Below are 18,603 nucleotides of genomic sequence, written 5' to 3' on the forward strand. Positions count from 1 at the left end.
CCCCAGATAAGAAATTGATCATTTCTAAACGGTTAATGGCTGCGTACCCTTTCCCGCCAGAGGATAGGTCACGCTGGGAAACTCCCCCTAGGGTAGATAAAGCGCTGACACGCTTATCAAAGAAGGTGGCACTACCGTCTCCGGATACGGCCGCCCTAAAAGAACCTGCTGATAGAAAGCAGGAAAGTACCCTAAAAGCTATATACACACACACGGGCATTATATTGAGACCCGCTATTGCATCAGCTTGGATGTGCAGTGCTGCTGCTGCGTGGTCAGACTCCCTGTCGGAAAACATTGATACCATGGATAGGGACAATATTTTGCTAACGATTGACCATATTAAAGACGCGGTCTTATACATGCGTGATGCACAGAGGGATATTTGCTGGCTGGCATCAAAAATAAGCGCTATGTCCATTGCCGCCAGACGGGGGTTATGGACTAGGCAATGGTCAGGTGATGCCGACTCCAAGCGGCACATGGAAGTTTTACCCTATAAAGGGGTGGAACTTTTTGGGGAAGGTCTTTCAGACCTCGTTTCCACAGCTACTGCTGGGAAATCGACCTTTTTGTCACAGGCTACCCCACAGCAAAAGAAAGCACCGTATTATCAGGTACAGTCCTTTCGGCCCCAGAAAAATAAGCGGGCTAGAGGCTCATCCTTTCTGCCGAGGGGCAGAGGAAGGGGGAAAAAGCTGCAGCGCACAGCTAGTTCCCAGGAGCAGAAGTCCTCCCCTGCGTCCGGTAAGTCCACAGCATGACGCTGGGGCTGCTCAGGCGGAATCGGGAACGGTGGGGGCACGTCTCAGGTTTTTCAGCACACAGTGGGCTCTCTCACAAGTGGATCCCTGGGTCCTTCAAGTAGTATCTCAGGGGTACAGGCTGGAATTCGAGACGTCTCCCCCCCGCCGTTTCCTAAAATCTGCCTTGCCGGCAACTCCCTCTGCCAGGGAGGCAGTGTTTGTTGGTGGCTATTCAAAAACTGTATTCACAGAAAGTGATCGTCAAGGTACCCCTCCTTCAACAAGGAAAGGGTTACTACTCCACAATGTTTGTGGTACCGAAACCGGACGGTTCGGTGAGACCCATCTTAAATTTAAAGGCCTTGAACACTTATATCAAAAGGTTCAAGTTCAAGATGGAATCGCTCAGGGCGGTTATTGCGAGCCTGGAGGAGGGGGATTACATGGTATCCCTGGACATCAAGGATGCGTACCTGCATGTCCCCATTTACCCTCCGCACCAGGAGTACCTCAGATTTGTGGTACAGGACTGTCACTATCAGTTCCAGACGCTGCCGTTTGGGTTATCCACGGCACCGAGGGTCTTTACCAAGGTAATGGCCGAAATTATGATACTCCTTCGCAAGAAGGGAGTTTTAATTATCCCGTACTTGGACGATCTCCTGATAAAGGCGAGGTCCAAAGAACAGTTGATAGGGGGGGTGGCACTTTCTCAGGAAGTGCTACAACAGCACGGCTGGATTCTAAACATTCCAAAGTCACAGCTGGTCCCGACGACACGTCTTCTGTTCCTGGGAATGATTCTGGACACAGACCAGAAAAGAGTGTTTCTTCCACTGGAAAAAGCCGAGGAATTGTCATCTCTGGTCAGAGACATCCTAAAACCAGGAAAAGTGTCGGTACATCAATTCACACGAGTCCTGGGAAAAATGGTAGCTTCGTACAAAGCAATTCCATTCGGAAGGTTCCACGCAAGGACGTTCCAGTGGGACCTGTTGGACAAATGGTCCGGGTCCCATCTCCAGATGCAACAGCGGATAATCCTATCGGCCAGAACCAGGGTGTCGCTGCTGTGGTGGCTGCAGAGGGCTCATCTACTAGAGGGCCGCAGATTCGGAATACAGGACTGGGTCCTGGTGACCACGGATGCCAGCCTTCGGGGCTGGGGGGTAGTCACAAAGGGAAGAAATTTCCAGGGACTGTGGTCAAATCAGGAGATTTCTCTTCACATAAATATCCTGGAATTAAGGGCCATTTACAATGCCCTAAGCCAGGCAAGACCCCTGCTTCAAAACCAGCCGGTACTGATCCAGTCAGACAACATCACGGCGGTCGCCCATGTAAACAGACAGGGCGGCACGAGAAGCAGGAGGGCGATGGCAGAAGCCACAAGGATTCTCAGATGGGCAGAGAATCATGTGTTAGCACTGACGGCAGTGTTCATTCCGGGAGTGGACAACTGGGAAGCAGACTTCCTCAGCAGGCACGACCTCCACCCGGGAGAATGGGGACTTCATCCAGAAGTTTTCCAAATGCTGGTCAACCGGTGGGAAAAACCACAGGTAGACATGATGGCGTCCCGCCTCAACAAGAAGTTGAAAAGATATTGCGCCCGGTCAAGAGACCCTCAGGCGATAGCGGTGGACGCTCTAGTGACACCATGGGTGTACCAGTCGGTTTATGTGTTTCCTCCTCTACCTCTCATACCCAAGGTACTGAGAATAATAAGAAGGCGAGGAGTGAAAACCATACTCGTGGTTCCGGATTGGCCAAGAAGAGCTTGGTACCCGGAACTTCAAGAGATGCTTACAGAGGACCCTTGGCCTCTGCCGCTCAGACAAGACCTGCTGCAGCAGGGACCCTGTCTGTTCCAAGACTTACCGCGGCTGCGTTTGACGGCATGGCGGTTGAACACCGGATCCTGAAGGAAAAGGGTATTCCGGAGGAAGTCATCCCTACCCTGATCAAAGCCAGGAAGGATGTCACCGCAAAACATTATCGCCGCATTTGGCGAAAATATGTTGCTTGGTGTGAGGCCATGAAGGCCCCGACGGAGGAATTTCAACTGGGTCGATTCCTGCACTTCCTGCAAGCAGGGGTGACGTTGGGCCTCAAATTGGGGTCCATAAAGGTCCAGATTTCGGTTCTGTCGATTTTCTTCCAAAAAGAACTGGCTTCACTGCCCGAAGTTCAGACTTTTGTCAAAGGAGTTCTGCATATTCAGCCTCCTTTTGTGCCCCCAGTGGCACCTTGGGATCTCAATGTGGTTTTGGCATTCCTGAAATCACATTGGTTCGAACCACTTAAGACTGTGGATTTAAAATATCTCACGTGGAAAGTGGTTATGCTGTTGGCCTTGGCGTCAGCCAGGCGGGTTTCAGAATTGGCGGCTTTGTCTTGTAAAAGCCCTTATCTGATTTTCCATATGGATAGGGCAGAATTGAGGACTCATCCTCAGTTTCTCCCAAAGGTGGTCTCAGCTTTTCACTTGAACCAACCTATTGTGGTGCCTGCGGCTACTAGGGACTTGGAGGATTCCAAGTTGCTGGACGTAGTCAGGGCCCTAAAAATTTATATTTCCAGGACGGCTGGAGTCAGAAAGACTGACTCGCTGTTTATCCTGTATGCACCCACCAAGCTGGGTGCTCCTGCTTCTAAGCAGTCTATTGCGCGCTGGATTTGTAGCACTATTCAGCTGGCGCATTCTGCGGTAGGCTTACCGCAGCCTAAATCTGTAAAAGCCCATTCCACACGGAAGGTGGGCTCATCTTGGGCGGCTGCCCGAGGGGTCTCGGCTTTACAACTTTGCCGAGCAGCTACTTGGTCGGGGGCAAACACGTTTGCAAAATTCTACAAATTTGATACCCTGGCTGAGGAGGACCTGGAATTCTCTCATTCGGTGCTGCAGAGTCATCCGCACTCTCCCGCCCCTTTGGGAGCTTTGGTATAATCCCCATGGTCCTTACGGAGTCCCCAGCATCCACTAGGACGTCAGAGAAAATAAGATTTTACTCACCGGTAAATCTATTTCTCGTAGTCCGTAGTGGATGCTGGGCGCCCGTCCCAAGTGCGGATTGTCTGCAATACTTGTACATAGTTATTGTTACAAAAATCGGGTTTTGTTGTGAGCCATCTCTTCAGAGGCTCCAATTGTTTATCATACTGTTAACCGGGGTTCCTATCACGTGTTATATGGTGTGATTGGTGTGGCTGGTAAGAGTCTTACCCGGGATTCAAAATCCTTCCTTATTGTGCCAGCTCTTCCGGGCACAGTTCCTAACTGAGGCTTGGAGGAGGGTCATAGGGGGAGGAGCCAGTGCACACCAGATAGTCCTAAATCTTTCTTTAGATGTGCCCAGTCTCCTGCGGAGCCGTCTATTCCCCATGGTCCTTACGAAGTCCCCAGCATCCACTACGGACTACGAGAAATAGATTTACCGGTGAGTAAAATCTTATTTTTTGCTGTAAATTCAAACTGGGTATTCAGCCTGTGCCCGGATAAACTTTCTCTACCATGGAGTCCTGGTGATACCAGTTTGTTTGGCTCTGCTGGTATTAGAAACTTGCCATCAGTGAGCAACTCTATGGATGTTGCCTGGCCAACCAGCCACTCACCACCTGCAACTACAGGTGTCCTCTGAGAGAAGGGGTAGATGTGAGCATGTAGCATAGGGTTAGGATGAGAACAGGGGTAGAAGTGAGCATGTAGCAGAGGGTTAGAATGAGAGATGGGATAGAAGTGAGCATGTAGCAGAGGGTTAGGATGAGAGATGTGGGTAGAAGTGAGCATATGTAGCAGAGGGTTAGGATGAGAGAAGGGATAGATGTGAGCATGTAGCATAGGGTTAGGATGAGAGCAGGGGTAGAAGTGAGCATGTAACAGAGGGTTAGGATGAGAGCAGGGGTAGAAGTGAGCATGTAGCATAGGGTTAGGATGAGAGATGGGGTAGATGTGAGCATGTAGCAGAGGGTAAGGACGAGACATGGGATAGAAATGAGCATGTAGCAGAGGGTTAGGATGAGAGATGGGATAGAAGTGAGCATGTAGCAGAGGGTTAGGATGAGAGATGGGGTAGATGTGAGCATGTAGCATAGGGTTAGGATGAGAGATGGGGTAGATGTGAACATGTAGCAGAGGGTTAGGATGAGAGATGGGATAGAAGTGAGCATGTAGCAGAGGGTTAGGATGAGAGATGTGGGTAGAAGTGAGCATATGTAGCAGAAGGTTAGGATGAGAGACTGCTGGGTTTGATGAAGAAGTGGGTCTTGAGAACCCATTTAAAGTTTTGTAGATAGGTGGAGTCTTATAGAGAGAGGTACAGAATTCCAGTGGTAGGGAGCACCATGGCCAAAATCTTGAAGGCAGGAATGGGAGGAAGTAATCAGTTGGCAGCTGAAGCAGCATGAATTTGTAGAGCGAAAAGGTCAGGTGGGAGTGTAAAGGGAGATAAGGTCAGATATGTAAATAGGAGAGGAATGGGTAAGAGCTTTGTAAGTGAGCGTGAGAAGCTTGAATTGTATTCGGAAGGGGAGACATTTGCTGAGACCGAGGCATCTGAACTCAAAATTACAGGACTTTATCCGGGCTTCACCCACTCTGTGGAATGCCCTCCCACGCACAGTAAGACTCGCCTCTAGTCTCCAAACCTTTAAATGTTCCCTGAAAACTCACCTCTTCAGACAAGCCTATCAAATTCCAGACCCACCCACATAACCTTCAGTGCTTCCCTATCTAATTACATCCTCTGTAGAGTATTTATAACATCACATATCTTGCCTTTCTTTAGTCTCACACCCTCCTGACACTTGGATAACTTTGTGGGGTATCATCATACAACCCATTAAGAACCTAGCAATCTGGTGGACCATTATGCAATAGGTAGCATCTATCCTTGTGTATCTATGCCTATTTCCCTATAGATTGTAAGCTTGTGAGCAGGGCCTTCCTACCTCTATGTCTGTCTGTTTTTACCCAGTTTTGTTCTATTACTGTTGTTCTAATTGTAAAGCGCAACGGAATATGCTGCGCTATATAAGAAACTGTTAATAAATAAATAATAAATAAACAGGCATCCAGCTTAGCAGCAGTAGCCTATGCGCGAGATGTACATGAGGTGTACTTACACCCAACCAGGTCATGAGTACAAGAAAAGTTAATTAGCATTTGCTTTGGTTGTGAAAAGCTCATGTGCAGTTAACATTATTATTTCTCTAACGTCCTAGGGGATACTGGGATGGTATTAGTACCATCGGGTATAGATGGAGTTCATTGGAGCCTTGGCACTTTAAAAATCTTCAGTGTGTGCTGGCTCCTCCCCTCTATGCCTCTCCTACAGACTCAGTTTAGAAAAATGTGCCCAAGGAAATGGGTGCATTCTCTGGAGACATTGAGGAAATGACGAAACCGGAGGAGACTGTTCCCTCTAGCAACCAGAGGAGCGGTCCCCCCCAGGACAGATGGGAAAAAAGATAGTAAGGTACCTAGTCAGATTGTGATAGTAGGGGATTCTATCATCAGGGCAATCTGCTACCGGGACCATGATCGCCGTACAGTCTGTTGTCTCTCTGGTGCTCGGGTACGGCACATCGTGGACCGGGCAGATAGATTGTTGGGAGGGGCTGGTAAAGACCTGGCGGTCTAGGTGCATGTTGGCACCAATGACAAAGTTAGTGGTAGGTGGGATGTCCTTAAGAAAGACTACAGGGAATTAGGCAAGAAAATTAAGGCAAGGACATCTAAGGTAATATTCTCCAAAATATTACCAGTGCCACGCGCTAGCCCAGGAAGGCAGAGGGAGATCAGGGAGGTGAATGTGTGGCTTAGAGACTGGTGTAGGAAGGAGGGGTTTGTGTTCTTGGAACACTGGGCGGACTTCTCAGTCAGGTGCCATCTTTTTTGTCGTGATGTATTGCACCTGAATGAGGAGGGGGCTGCGGTGCTGGGGGGTAGGATGGTTAAAGGTTGGAGGAGCTTTTAAACTAGGAGCCTGGGGGGAGGGTTTAGCTAGAATCTACGGAACAAACAGAGAGAACAGTAAAGATCGGGGTAGTGAACAATTTGGGGGAGGAGAAGGGGGGAGCGAAAGATCAGCAGACAAGGGCAAGGGTATCTGCATGGGTATTGACACCGGAATTACTGACACAGGTATTGTCCAAGATATTCCAAATTTATTACCTACGGATGAGTATTGCACAACAATATGGAATATAGAAAAGGATGCCCATAGCATAAGGGAAGGTACTAACATCAGGGGGCGGGATATAGAAAGGCTTATTACGTCAAATAGTGATAGTAGTGAGGTAGGAGGTATTAAGTATGATGGTGGTGGAAATGGAGGGAGGAGATTAACAATCGGTTAGAGTAATTATAGAAAGACAGATAAGATACCATTAAAACAAACCGTTAAGGGAAACACTAAGCTAAAATGTATGCTTGCGAATGCAAGAAGCCTATCGGATAAAATGGGAGAATTGGAATGTCTTGTATCAAAATTCCAGTACGATATTATAGGTATTACGGAAACATGGTGGGACGACTCTAACGACTGGGTTGCGTTTTTGGAGGGTTATTCTCTTTTTAGGATGCATAGGGCTACCAAAAGGGGAGGAGGGATATGTATCTTCGTTACACCATCTCTTAAACCATGCTTAATAGGTACTATTTACAAGGGGATTGGAGATAACGTGGAGTCGCTATGGGTTGAGATCACAGGTGAGGGCACTGAAGCAAAGAAACTAGTCATTGGCACTTGTTACAAGCAACCGGATATCCGCGTACATGAGGAGGAACAACTCTTACAGCAAATTGAAAAAGCAGCAGGAATGGGGCACATCCTAGTGTTAGGAGACTTTAACTATCCTGATATAAATTGGAGGAACGATTCATGTTTAAAAACTAGGAGCAGCAGGTTTTTAAATACATTGAAGGTTCAATTCTTGACTCAATTAGTCGAGGACCCAACTAGAGGTAAAACTGTTCTGGACCTAGTTATTACCAGTAATGTGGACATTATATCAAACACTAAAGTTGGGGAGACCTTGGGAAACAGCGATCACTATATGATCACTTGACATCCGTTTCAAGAAAAATAGCTATAAGGGAGCAACCAAAATATTCATCTTTAGAAAAGCTAACTTCAATATGCTGAGACGGGCACTAAACGGCATTGACTGGGAAGAGTTGTTTCATGGCAAGGACACTTCGGAAATGTGGGATGCTTTAAAAGGGTTAATTGAAAACAATATTCACAAATTCATTCCAATGAACAGTAAACGCAGGAGTACTAAACGCAAACCAATGTGGCTTAATAAGGAGGTCAAAGAAGCAATGGGTAATAAGAGGCGTGCATTCAAAACATTTAAATCTAATGGAGGGGAGAAGTCATTCCGGTATTACAAGGAATGCAATAAAATATGCAAAAAAAGTAATAAGAGCAGCTAAAATTGCAAACGAAAAGCAAATCGCTATAGAGAGTAAAACCAATCCTAAAATGTTTTATAAATATATAAACAGTAAAAGGTTGAAGAAGGAGAACGTGGGCCCATTAAAAAAGTAGTGCTTAACGACAGTGAAGGTAAAGACTCTTGGCTAGATACTTGTTTAAGTGAGGAAGTAGTCCTGGAGAGCCTAAGCAAAATAAAGATTAATAAATCACCAGGCCCAGACGGTTTTCATCCGAGGATTATTATGGAGCTATCAAAACCCCTATACCCGATTTTCAATAGTTCAATTAGATCAGGCATGGTACCAAAGGATTGGCGCATAGCTGAGGTAGTGCCTTTTTTTAAAAAGGGAACAAAAAATAATCCTGGAAACTATAGACCAGTTAGTTTAACCTCTATAGTGGGTAAAATATTAGAAGGCATTTTGAGGGATAGCATAGGGGATCACCTACAGGCAACCAAGTTTATTACCAAAAGTCAGCATGGGTTTGTAAGGAACAGATCATGTCAAACCAACTTAATTAGCTTCTATGAGGAAGTGAGCAAGAATCTTGAGTAGGGAAAAGCAGTGGACATGGTTTACTTAGATTTTGCAAAAGCCTTCAATACAGTGCCACATAGGAGACTGGTCCACAAATTAAGGGAACTTGGCCTAGGAAATACTATTTGTACATGGATAGGTAATTGGCTGGATAACAGGGTACAACGAGTAGTGGTCAATAGAATGTTCTCCAGCTGGGCACCAGTACTCAACGGAATACCACAAGGGTCTGTTCTTGGCCCACTGCTGTTCACTATATTTATCAATGATCTAGGAATAGGCCTGGAAAGCACAGTGTCAATCTTTGCAGACGACACTAAACTGTGTAAGGTAATTAATTCAGAAACCGATGTGAAGTCTCTACAGAATGACTTAGTTAAACTGGAAATCTGGGCGTCTAAATGGAAAATGAGGTTCAACATAGAAAAATGCAAAGTTATGCATTTTGGGACAAAAAACACACTTGCATCCTACACTCTAGATGGAGAAAATCTAGGGGTAAATATGGTGGAAAAAGATTTGGGGGTGCTCATAGATAATAGGCTTAGTACACAATGCCAAACTGCAGCAAAGAAGGCAAGTAAAGTGCTTGCGTGCATTAAACGGGGCCTTGAGACAAAGGACGAAGATGTAATCCTCTCACTGTACAAATCATTGGTACGCCTGCACCTGGAATATTGTGTTCAGTTCTGTGCCCCATATTACAAAATAGATATTGGGGAACTAGAAAGAGTTCAAAGGCGAGCTACTAAATTGATTAAAGGGTTAGAGTTGCTGGAATACGAGGAAAGGCTTACTAGGTTAAATATGTATACACTAGAAAAAAGGAGACTGAGAGGAGACATTATTAATATCTTCAAATATCATTGCAAGGAGTTAGCAGCAGAGAAAGAAAGCCGTAGAGATATAGTTGGCTGCCTTATTGGTATGTAATGTATGTTTTTCTAAGCTAATTTATGGCCTTAGTTTAAAGGGGGATGGTTTTGGGTGGAGTTTGCAATCATTGCATTCACATGGATATTTTTCCTATTTGAAGTTGAGTATACGGCTGGATAGCCATCGGCTGGATGTGCTTCCATAGAAGTGCTGACATAAAAGTGTTATTATAAAAATAGCGTTAAACCGAAGGAAAACAGAAGGAAAACATCAACACACCAACACTACCACAAAAGGACTGCCTTAATGCCTCAAAAGTATGTAATTCATCTTATGCATATCATCTGTTTTTAAAAAAAACTATGAAAAGGCATCCCCAATCTGCTCACTACAGTTCTCTCTTATGCAAACTTATGTATGTTTCTTTATGTAATGATTTCTTGTAAATGTCATTGCATGTGTGGGGAAGTTGCTCAGTGAAACAGTTTATTATTGCATACTGACTGGTGATTACCTCCTTTGAACATTTACCCATTGTGGTCAGGTGTACTATGTTTTTATATTTAGTAAGGTATAGTCATGGTGTAAGGACAGAGTATGATTACTGATTAGTAAAAGAAAACAAATACTGAGCAACATCCCCAAACAGGTAATTTCAACTTTAAACTTGTCATTTATTTTGTACGCTCTGGACATGGCTACTACTAACAAATGCACAGAAAAAATTCTTAAAGCTATGTCTGCAAATGCTAGGAGCTTAGGAGACAAAATTCCAGAGCTAATTGCGATAATGACAAGGGATAACCTGGATTTTGTGGCAATTACAGAGTCTTGGTGCAATGAGAATCATGACTGGGACTTAGCTATACCAGGATACAATTTATTTAGGAAAGATAGAATAGGAAGAATAGGAGGAGGGGTAGCAATGTATGTGAAAAAAAGCATAAATGCTACTTTAATACAAAATATTGAAGCCAAAACTGAGGCCCTTTGGGTCACCATAGAAACTGGGAAGAAGGACATTATTCGCATTGGGGTGATCTATAGACCACCAGGCCAGGGGCAGGATTTGGACAGGAACCTATTGTTGGACATCTCTAAAATGGCTTTTAAGGGAGAAGTCATAATCATGGGAGACTTTAATTTACCTGATGTAAATTGGGAGGGGTCTTTTGCAAGTTCAGCTACAAGTGGCAAATTTCTACATTCCTTACAGGGAGCATCTCTCAAGCAATTGGTGAGGGAGCCCACTCGCAAAGACTCAATATTAGATCTAATTCTTACAAATGGTGATAGGATATCTGATATATATGTGGGTGAGCACCTGGGATCCAGTGATCATCAAGCAGTATGGTTTCGTATAAAGACAGGATCCAACTCCTCTCACACAAAAACAAAGGTGTTGGATTTTAGAAATGCAGACTTTGCAAAAATGGGGAGATGTTTAAGTGATTCATTGGCAGACTGGAGGAACTTGGAAGGAGTGCAGGAGAGGTGGAAAAAAATTAAAAGTGCATTACTAAGTGCAACAGACCTTTGTATCAAAATGGTTAGGAAAAGCACCAGGAAAAGGAAGCCAGTGTGGTTCACAAAAGTAGTATCAACTAGTGTGAAAGCAAAAAAGATGGCTTTTAGGAAATACAAACAGACTCAAAATAATAACGACAAAGAGGTGTATCTGGACAGACGGAAGGATGCTAAGAAAGTGATCAGACGTGCAAAGGCAGAAGCTGAGGAGAAAATGGCCCAGTCAGTAGATAAAGGGGGCAAAACTTTTTTTAAGTATATAAGTGAAAGGAGAAAATCAAATGGAGGAATAATAAGACTTAAGACAGAGAGTGGGCATTTGGTGGAGGGAGACAAGGCAATAGCAGATCACCTAAATAATTATTTTTGCTCAGTATTTACTACAGAAGAAGGGATGGGGCCACAGTTAAATTGCAAGGACATTCATAAAAATAAGGTAGATGAAAGTACATTTACAGAGGAGAAGGTCCTAACAGAACTTTCAAAACTAAAAGTGGATAAATCAATGGGACCAGATGGGATACACCCAAGGATACTCAAAGAGCTAAAAGATGTGCTGGTTACACCTTTAACAGAATTATTTAACCAGTCACTAAATACAGGTGCTATTCCAGAGGACTGGAAAAGAGCAAATGTAGTTCCACTGCACAAAAGTGGAAGCAAGGAAGAAGCAAGTAACTACAGACCAGTAAGCCTTACATCAGTAGTAGGGAAAGTAATGGAAAAACTATTAAAAGAAAGAGTAGTGGAATATCTTAAATCAAACAACTTACAGGATCCAAAACAGCATGGATTTACTGGTGGGAGATCATGCCAAACAAATCTTATTGACTTTTTTGACTCTGTGATGAAAATAATAGATCAAGGGGGAGCTGTAGATGTAGCATATCTAGACTTTAGTAAGGCATTTGACACTGTCCCACATCGCAGACTGCTAAATAAACTTGAAAGCCTGGGGGTGGATTATAAATCAGTTAAATGGATAAGAACCTGGTTGCAGGATAGGAAACAGACAGTCGTAGTTAATGGAGTGCAATCTATGGAGGGAAATGTTACCAGTGGAGTACCCCAGGGATCTGTACTTGGTCCAGTTCTCTTTAATATCTTTGTTGGTGACATTGCAGATGGTATTGAAGGGAAGATATGCCTTTTTGCAGATGATACAAAGATATGCAACAGGGTAGACACACCGGGAGGGGTCAAACAAATGATTAATGACCTAGGTAGGCTTGAGAAATGGTCAAGAACGTGGCAACTACAGTTTAATGCTAAAAAATGCAAAATCATGCACTTGGGTCTCAAAAACCCAAAGGCTAAGTATAGTATCAAGGGTACTATAATGGAAACGACTGAGGAGGAAAGAGATTTAGGAGTCACTATTTCAAGTGACTTGAAGGCAGGAAAGCAATGCAACAAAGCAATGAGAAAGGCAAGTCAGATGCTTGGTTGCATAGGGAGAGGAATCAGTAGCAGGAAAAAAGAAGTGATAATGCCACTGTATAGGTCATTGGTACGGCCCCATCTGGAATACTGTGTCCAGTTCTGGAGACCCTATCTCCAGAAGGATATAAATACATTAGAGAGTGTACAAAGAAGGGCAACTAAAATGGTGCATGGCCTACATCACAAAACTTACCCGGAAAGGCTAAAAGATCTTAACATGTATAGTTTGGAGGAGAGAAGGGAAAGGGGAGACATGATAGAAACTTTCAAATATATAAAGGGTCTTAACAAAGTTCAGGAGGGAAACATTCTTCAAAGGAAAAGAAGTATTAGAACTCGAGGGCATACATTGAGACTGGAGGGGGGGAGGTTCAGGGGAAATTTAAGGAAAAATTACTTCACAGAAAGGGTAGTGGATAAGTGGAATAGCCTCCCATCAGAGGTGGTAGAGGCTAAGACTGTAGGGCAATTTAAACATGCTTGGGACAGGCATATGAATATCCTTACAAAGAATCAAGGTTAAAAAAGGGTTGAGATTGCCTAAAGGATAAAATAAAAAAGGGGCAGACTAGATGGGCCAAGTGGTTCTTATCTGCCGTCAAATTCTATGTTTCTATGTTTCTATTTGTTTATAAAAGAACTCTGTATAGGACGCGCGGGCACTCGCTGAGGCTAGAGGAGAGAAAATTCCGTACACAACATAGGAAAGGGTTCTTCACCGTAAGGGCAATAAAGATTTGGAACTCACTGCCGGAGAAGGTAATAATGGCAGACTCTGTAAATGCATTTAAAAACAGATTGGACACATTTCTAACAGGATAACGTATCCAGGGCTATAGCATTTAACATATTGACATTAAAATTATCTGGGAGTGGTAGGAATCATTGCTGTCAATCGGCACTAAACCATTAATTCAGCAGGCACATTATAATATGAACAGATTAACGCAGAATACAGGTTGAACCCGATGGGCATTTTGCCTCTTTTCAACCTCACTGACTATGTGACTATGTGAGTTTTCTTCAAAACTTTATTTTAGTTTGTTATTTTCAGGCAGCACTGGCTGGCACCAGTCTGCCTGCGTCGTGGGACTTAGGGGGGTGATAGAACCAACCTCTTACAGGGTTAATGGTCCGGATCCCCGCTGACAGGACAAAGCTCCTGAGGTGTTGTTTCGCATTACCCCCAGGACGTGCGCAGCACTCCAACAGCATGCCGCCACCCCTAACAGAGCTGAAGACCCTGGTGCGGTGAGTACAGGAACCGGGGTCCCGGTTAGCGGGTCCCCGGTTATTATGACGGCATGAGGGTGCGGCGGACACGCAGTGCTGCAGCTACGGTGCCTGCTGCATATCCACAGACTGGCGCTGGTGCAGTAAAGGGGTTTTAACCCCTTTTTCTGGGCAAACATAATGAAAAGCCAATATAAATATAATGCAGGGACCGCGCGCCATTAAGACGGCGGGGCTTCCCGGAGAGCGGGACCACCAGCTCAGAGGCGCCATTTCCTGCTGCATCAGACTCCAGGATGCATGCAGGGAAGCTCTGCTCCTCCAAGGACCCTCTGAAAACACCTTGTACTGTTACCAAGGGGGTTGTAGAAAGGGAGGAGCAATATATATTGAAAGTGGAACTAGATCCCTTATCTAAGGCTCTAGTTTATACCCGGCTAGACTTTGCTTTAGCTGTTGAGGCATAGTGTGCTGCTTCTATCACTCTCTGTGTCACTCCATACAGGCTGTTTCGGGTTCTGTGTTATATCTCTGTTACTGTGTACTGTGTTATTTCACTGCTATTGTGTGCGTGTTCTGCTGTGCAAACATGTCAGGCAAAACGGCTGTATGTCCCTCATGTAGCACAAAGTGTTCCCCTTCTCCAGGGAACTCTGCTGTGTACTCTGTGCACCGTGCCCCCCCTCCCCCTCTCAGGGGAGCAGCACCCAGGAACCAGCATGGCTGGATTCTTTTAAAGGAATGATATCTAATATTAATGCTGAATTGCCTACTGCCAGGCAGGAAAGACAACTGCTTAAAAAATCTGTGGATGATGTTTTAGTTCATACTTCTGACCACAGACTGTCTTCTGTGTGTGGTGGTTTCACAGAAATGCACACCCACAGGTGCTCCAATCTGACTCTGACACGGACATGCCAGATTTGGAAGAGTGAGAAGTAGATGGGGACAAAGGTGACATTACTCTGTCTCAGGGTGTAGAAGCCCTAATATACTCTATTAGGGAGGTCCTCAATATCCCAGATAAAGAGGCGGAACCTGATGAAGAGTAATTTTTTAATGTGAAGCTCAAATCTACTGCCACATTTCCTGTTTCAAAGGAATTAAACTCTTTTTAAGGAGACATGGGTTAATCCTGACAAAAAGTTTCAAACCCCTAAGTGGTTGCAAACCTCTTTCCCCTTTCCTCCTGAGGATAGAAAAGTTTGGGAAAATCCACCTATTGTGGATACTTTAGTCTCCAGGTTGTCACGAAAAAATTGTACTGCCTGTACCTGGTGTTATCTCCCTGAAAGATCCTGCGGATCGTAAAATTGAAAGGCGTAGAAGATACCTTGTTTGGTGAACTAAACAAGTGGATATCGCAAGCAACGGCAGGTAAGTCCACCTATCTGCCGTCTGCAGCTCCTCCGGCTAGAAGACCTTACCCCGGCCCCTCTTTACAGTCCTTTCGTGTGGCCAGATTTCAAGGTAAGGCCAGGGGTGCCTCCAATGCAGCTAGAGGTACACGAGGAAAATCTTGCAGACCAGCGTCCGCTGGATCCCTGGACAAGACATCTTGTTCTTCCTCCACTAAACCCTCCGCGTGACGGTTGGCCCCAGCTGCACGGGAACTATCAGGTGGGTGCTTGACTGCAATATTTCGCCCAGGTTTGGGCAGAATCCTGCCGGGACCCTTGGGTAGGAGACCTAATATCCAAAGGTTACCGGTTGGAATTTCAAGCACTCCCTCCTCACAGATTCTTCAGGTCGGCTTACCAGCTTCACCTGTAGCAAGAGTTACCTTGTAGGACGCCATTCAAAAACTGCTACAAACCCAGGTTATTTTTCCAGTCCCTCCTCTGTTCCAAAACAGGAGATTTTATTCAGCCTATTCATGGTACCCAAATTGGACAGTTCGGTACGGCAGATCTTGAACCTCAAGTCTCTGAACCTGTACCTACATGTGTTCAAGCTCAAGATGGAATCTCTAAGAGCGGTGGTCTCTGGCCTGAAAGAAGGGGAATTCCTGGTATCCCTGGATATCAAGGATGCATACATAGTAACATAGTATTTGAGGTTTAAAAGCGGCAAAATGTCCATCGCGTTCAACCTGTTTATTGTATTAACTTGAGTTGATTTTAATGTATCTGCTGAAGAATGTTTTATTACTAGTTAACAACTACAAATCACGTTACACTTGGATTAACAACTTCAATATTTTAAGTGTTGTAGCCTTGGATATCCTTTTCAATCAGAAATTAATACAATCCCCTTTTAAATGCATTTACAGTGTCCACCATTACCACCTTCCCTGGCAAGGAATTCCAAATCCTTATTACCCTAACAGTGAAGAACCCTTTCCTCCGTTGCGTGCAGAATTTTCTTTCCTCCAGCCTCCCTCATCAGGCTTATCTCCATTTTGCGTTGCAGGACCGCCACTTCCAGTTTCGTGGCCTTGCACTTTGGCCTAACACCGAGGGTGTTCACGAAAGTTATGGCGGAGATGATGCTGCAACTCCGCGTGATGGGAGTGAACATCGTCCCTTACTTGGACGATCTCCTTTTAAAAGCGGTGTGCAGAGAGCAACTGTTGCAAAGCATAAACCTGACTACGCGACTTCTTACGGACCATGGGTGGATCCTTAATCTACAGAAATGGCAACTGGAACCGTCGCAAAGACTTCAGTTCCTGGGGTGATACTGGACACTGTGTCTCAGAAGGTTTTCCTCCCTGTGGACAAAGCCTTGGCAATTCTGTCTATGGTCCGCTCCATACTCCAGCCCCGCAAGATTTCGGTGCACCTTTGCATCCGCCTTCTGGGCAAGATGGTGGCCTCGTATGAGGCAATTCAGTACGGAATGTTTCAAGCCTGTCCATTTCAACTGGATCTGCTGGACAAATGGTCGGGATCGCATCTTCATATGCACCAGAGGATATCCCTCTCACTAAAAGCGAGGATTTCCCTGCTATGGTTGTTGCAGATCTCTCACCTGGTGGAGGGTCGACAGTTCGGAATCCAGTTTTGGATTCTGTTGACAACGGATGAGAGCCTCCGCCGGTAGGGTTCTTTGACCCAAGGGGCTCAGTTCCAAGGAAGGTGGTCGAGTCAGGAGTCCTCCCTTCCAATCAACATTCTGGAACTCAGGGCAATTTACAATGCCCTTCTCCAAGCCTCCTTTCTCCTCCAACTTCAGGCTATACAGGTCCAATCGGACAATGCCAAGGCGGTGGCATACATAAATCGTCGACAGGGCCGCCATGTGAGAGGTGTCTAGGATACTCCTCTGGGCGGAAAACAACGCGAGAGCCATATGTCGGCTATGTTAATTCCGGGAGTGGACAACTGGGAAGCAGACTTCCTCAGCAGACACGATCTACATCCAGGCAAATGGGGCCTTCCCCCTCTGGTGTTTCAACAGCTGGTTCTTCGGTTGGGGCTGCCCGCTGATAGACCTGATGGCTTCTCGGCTCAACAAGAAGCTGCGTCGCTACTGTTCCATGTCCAGGGATCCACAGGCTGCAGTGGTGGACGCTCTGACGGCGCCGTAGACTCACCAGTTCATATATCTCTTCCCTCCGATTCCTCTCTTTCCCAGAGTTCTAAAAAGATTCGAAAGGGAATGCATTCAAGCAGTTCTAATTGCCTCGGATTGGCCTCGTCGAGCTTGGTATGTGAGCCTCCTAACCATGTCCCTCGACAAGCCCTAGCTTCTGCCACTTCGAAAGGATCTCCTCCAGGAAGGACCGTTCGTCTATCCTGATTTACTGCGGCTACATTTAATGGCATGGAAGTTGAGAGGGAGATTCTAGCCAGAAAAGGACTTCCCTCCAGGGTGGTCTCAACTATGGTCCAGGCCCGAAAGGTAGTAACGTCAAAGCAATACCCACAGGACTTACCCACAGTTTTTGCCGAAAGTGGTGTCGGCTTTTCACATAAATCAGCCGATTGTGGTTCTGGTGGTGTCTGACACATCGGTTACTCCAAAGTCCCTGGATGTGATTCGGGCTTTGAAGACTTACGTCAAGAGGACTACTCGTCACAGAAAGACTGACTCACTTTTTGTCCTCTACAACGCTACTAAGATTGGATGTCCTGCTTCAAAACAGTCCATTGCTCGTTGGATCCGTCTGACTATCCAACAGGCTTACTCTTTGGCTGCATTGCCATTGCCGACTTCTATTCAGGCCCACTCCACACGGTAGGTGGGTTCTTCCTGGGCGGCTGCCTGTGGTGTCTTGGCTTTGCAGTTATGCCGAGCTGCTACTTGGTCTGGTTCGAACACGTTTGTGAAGTTCTACAAGTTCGATACCTTGGCCTCTGAGGACTTTCAGTTTGGTCAATCAGTTTTGCAGGGGTCTCAGCACTCTCCCACCCGGTTTGGGAGCTTTGGTACATCCCCATGGTACTAATGTGGACTCCAGTATCTTCTAGGGCGTGTGTGGGGAACCTCAGGCCCGCAAAGCCACTTGATACGGCCTGGCCAGGCTCACCTGAGGGAAATGCCGGGCACCCGTGGAGATTTTGTTACCAGCAGGCTCCCGGCTCCTTCCCCTCAGCAGCAGCCGAATGCAGGAGCTCACTCCTGAGTTCCAGCTCAGGCAGTGTACATGTGCGGCTGTGCAGCGCTATGGGAGAGATGTGATGACATCTCTCCCATAGTTCTGAGGAGCGGGCGGCCAGAAGCAGGAGCGGGGCTGGTGAGTATTTTTATTTTTTTCCTTTTAGTGTGTGTGTGTGTGTGTGTGTGTGTGTGTGTGTGTGTGTGTGTGTGTGTGTGTGTGTAAGCGGCGCTACAAGGGAACATATCTAA

General features: G+C 45.7%; 1 protein-coding gene across 1 annotated transcript in view; it reads left to right on the forward strand.

Annotated features, from left to right (window-relative positions):
- PRORP (protein only RNase P catalytic subunit) overlaps positions 1 to 18,603 on the forward strand; it is a 292,221-nt gene that overhangs the window by 176,845 nt on the left and 96,773 nt on the right. The window lies entirely within an intron of this gene.

This window comes from Pseudophryne corroboree, chromosome 12, assembly GCF_028390025.1.
Source record: "Pseudophryne corroboree isolate aPseCor3 chromosome 12, aPseCor3.hap2, whole genome shotgun sequence".
NCBI classification, from domain to species: domain Eukaryota; kingdom Metazoa; phylum Chordata; class Amphibia; order Anura; family Myobatrachidae; genus Pseudophryne; species Pseudophryne corroboree.